Source organism: Macadamia integrifolia, chromosome 4 (genome assembly GCF_013358625.1).
Source record: "Macadamia integrifolia cultivar HAES 741 chromosome 4, SCU_Mint_v3, whole genome shotgun sequence".
In the NCBI taxonomy this organism is placed as follows: Eukaryota; Viridiplantae; Streptophyta; class Magnoliopsida; order Proteales; family Proteaceae; genus Macadamia; species Macadamia integrifolia.
In genome coordinates, this window is record NC_056560.1 from 32,138,554 (window position 1) to 32,142,515 (window position 3,962).

Consider the following 3,962-nt stretch of genomic DNA (forward strand, 5'->3'; position numbering starts at 1 on the left):
TGAAAGTATGTTGTAAGAGGAGAGAGATTGAGTGATTTCTACACGTGGATCATGCACTATATGAGATTGGTTCTTGTATGAGGACCTAATCCAAACTTGAGAAGGGGAAGGTAACAGACATAAGACTCAAACTTGGGACCTCCTGATAAGTGGAGGTTTATAACACCACAACCTCACTAATCGCACTAGGCACTTCTTGTTGTGTCCTCTCACTTGTCTTGGCTTTCACAAATATCTTTTGTTTTTGATAATTATAAACCCCTCGAATCTACCTCATTTTATGGTTTAGGCCCAAGAATAAACCCCTATTACACGTAGTCAAGCATAACACGTGTAATAGATCAGTCGTGGGGAGACTTGAGTTGGAAACGTCTGTTAACACTCATCGCCTTTGGATCAATAGAGCTACACTTGGGGTATACATATATTGGTATTGTATCCTATCGACCAATCCTTACGCTGATACGATATCAATATATTTCGAGAGCATTGATAAAAAAAAAAGAATGTATTTTCAATTTGGGGAAATTAAGTGTTTTGTGTGAAAAATTGCAATTCTTATGCGTGTGTGAGGGCCAATGAAAGAGCATAAGGAAGCATCTGCTGAAATGTCATGTTTATTTTATGGGGGGTAAGCTGATCATTTCGCCCCTCATGTGCCTAAGTGTAAGACCACACCTCCCCCCATAGAAAACTAAGTGGTGATCTATTTAGAAATAGAGTGAACAATCACCTTACCAAAATTATTTTTACAACACAAAATTAGAACGATCGGTATTGACTTTGAACCAGAAAATTTGACCAATTTTTTTATTCTTTATTGAGGAGTCGGCAAAATTGAGAATCAAATCTAACAGATTCCATTTCAACTAGAAATAGACGATCCAATTCCAATTCTTAGAACCCTTTTTTTTTTTTTTTAAATCTTTTATTTGTCCATATCATGGTTTCAAGTATCGGTCACATATTAACCGTATCGTATCAAATCGATATTGGTTGAGATTGAATCCTTATCCTTGACCAATTCAAATGGATTATCCATATCGTTTCAGGATAAAATAGTAAAAAAAATGAATACTTTTTATAAAAACAAGGTAAAATCAACTGCTTTCCATTGATCCGATCCAATCCGAATGATATGGAATCGGTATACCATTCCCTAAATCCTTGCTCCAGGTACAGGTAGACCTCTAAGAAAAAGGAAGATTCTTTCTCATTCTCTCTAAAAGGTTAGTCAAAAGAGGGTTTGTTTCATTTCTCACCTCCCAAACAAGGGCCATTGCTGACTAATGATAAAAGACAAACGCCAAAAATTATGACCGATTCCCAACTCACACCCCCAGCACCCCCCCCCTCCCCAACCCCTTGTTGGCACAACCAGTCCTTGGGTAATATTTTTACAATGTGGCCCCCGCTTGGGTCGTTATCTAAGCCCTTTGTGGGTCCATGTTTGACCACTAATTGATCATTGTTTGGCTCATTTGTGGGGCCTAGCATAAAAAAAAGCCTGGTTTACAAGAATGAGGTTGGGGGACCAATAGGGTTAAACAACACGAACTATGGAAAAATAAAGTCAGTTCAATACCTTGATTCTATATATCTTAATTGCTATACTTTTGTAATAACAAGCAGGTAAATTGCAATACCCTATTAATTGCAAAAGAGGAGTAAGAAAAACAAGAATCCATTATTAATTATAAGAAACTTTCCCTAAAGTCAACTACAAAAACGTTAGATCAGCCTGAACTTTAAATATACAGTTTGAAGTTACATCAAAATTATTTCACTGTGTAATTAATTAGGGAGAAAGAATGTTATTTTATCGTGAGGCTATTACATCAGCATCAATGTCAATGAGAATACATGTATCGACATCCAATTAGAAGGGTGTTTTTACATAATAGCATCATGTGTCTGAGGGTAGACGGTGTAACCGGGTAACATTCTTTTCCACAATTAATTAATATATCCAAGAATAAACATTACCTATTCAATGTTGATATGGATTGATTGTATCGGATCAACCCATAAAAGTATCGATACCATCAACAATTTTATCCTCTTTTGATATTACTAATCCATATAGGTATCATCGGTGAGTAAAATGGTCCAAAAATCAATGGTATTGAATTTTTTGGGGGTAAAATGATATGATCATCTACCTTGATATCGTCCGAGACCTATATTGCCACCGATCTTATACTAAGACCTTGATAATATGTTGTTTTTGGTTAACTGGATAAATTGAATACTTTTGTGGGTAATCATCTAGATGAACCACATTATAGTCCTTTGTTAGTTCTCATCCATCATGATGCATTACATAATCACATGTACATTGTTGGATTGTGATGGACAAGAGTGGTGCAAATCAAGATGACTCAAACTATAAGGACATAAGCGATAGTCTCTGAAGCACATAAGATCTTGAAAGTTGCTTGTCTCCAGTAGTCTTAATATTTGAGTGCTCTCAAGGGTTATCCTCAGCTTTTCACAATCTCCCAAAGACACAGGCAAAGATAGATGTTAAGTGTGTGTTCTATTGAAGCCAGAACCTATTTAAAAGCATGCCACTGTAACTTCTCTACCATCAAACAGGGAAGTTACGTAATGGTTTGAATAACCACTAAACAATTACTTGCTGATGAGCTAATGTTAGCCACATCAACTAAGAACCCAGATATGCTCAATGAAGTTAGTAATTAAATTACAGTTGAAAAATCAAGTTTTTTTGACTCGCGTAAGTCTCTCTCTTTTTTTTTTTTTTTTTTTTTTCTGCTCCTTCTTCGACTGAGGAGGGATTGAGGTTTTCGTTGCTTCCCAGGTGAGGTTCCAGATAGAACTCCTGTTTTCAGGATTCTATGAAAAAATGCCTATGTACCTCCGAAACAGGGACTATATCTGAACATTCCCTACGCCACAACTGTCACCACACAAGTACAGAAAGTTAGGAGTCTCCTAATCTGTTTTTTATCTACTCAATATGAATAATAAATATGACACTTAAGTTTTACATTTGAGGCTTATATGACTAAGAAGAAAATTAGTTAGTAGCAATCTCATGTCATCTTCTTCTATTGTCTTATTATTCTTTATTGGTCTTCTGGTTGATTCTGTACGTGACACCCACGTCCATATCTGTTGGGGCGGCTTGGGCCTTCTTCCCTTTCCATTTTCTACGTTACTTCCATCTTTTGAAACTTCTTCTTTCTTTTTGTAAAATTATCTCCTTGGAAGATTCCATAGAACTTGGGTTGGTTCAAGATTTGACCATAGATGTCAAAGTCTTTATACGATATAACCGATACGATCTAACACATAACGAGATTAACGATATACATATGATACACAAAAATATTTAGATGTGTAACAATACAGACTAATACACTCCATACACATACTATCAAAACCTAAAAATTCCAATTTTAAAAGATTTTTTTTTTTTGCTACATATTCTGATTTTTGTCAAAAATCAACTGTATATCATCTCATCTACACCTAAAAGTAACCTAAAAGAAGTGATTAAACAAGCAAAAAATTTGCACTTGTTAATAAAGATTTGAATTATAGAATTTTTCTTCTTCAAAACTTCTTTATTACTTGTTATTGCACTAGAATCACATAAATGTCACAACGACGGATATAACTTGGTATAGGTTGGATTATCATTAATTATTATTTATTTCCTTATACAATGGTTATAATTTGTATGTATCATAAGTATAACCATGCGTATCAAAGCATATCCACTGTCTTTTCCTATAGGTGTCTTTAAACCCAGCCTTTTGATATGCTACCCAATACTGATACTCGACAATGTATTGAAGAAACCCTTATTACTAATAATGGAGATGTGTTAGTTAAAGTGATTTCATTGGTCAGAGACAGAGGGAGGACTTTCTTGCTGGATAGGTGTATGGATGTAGAAGGAAGGTAGACTTCGAGAAAGGGGGGGGGGGGGG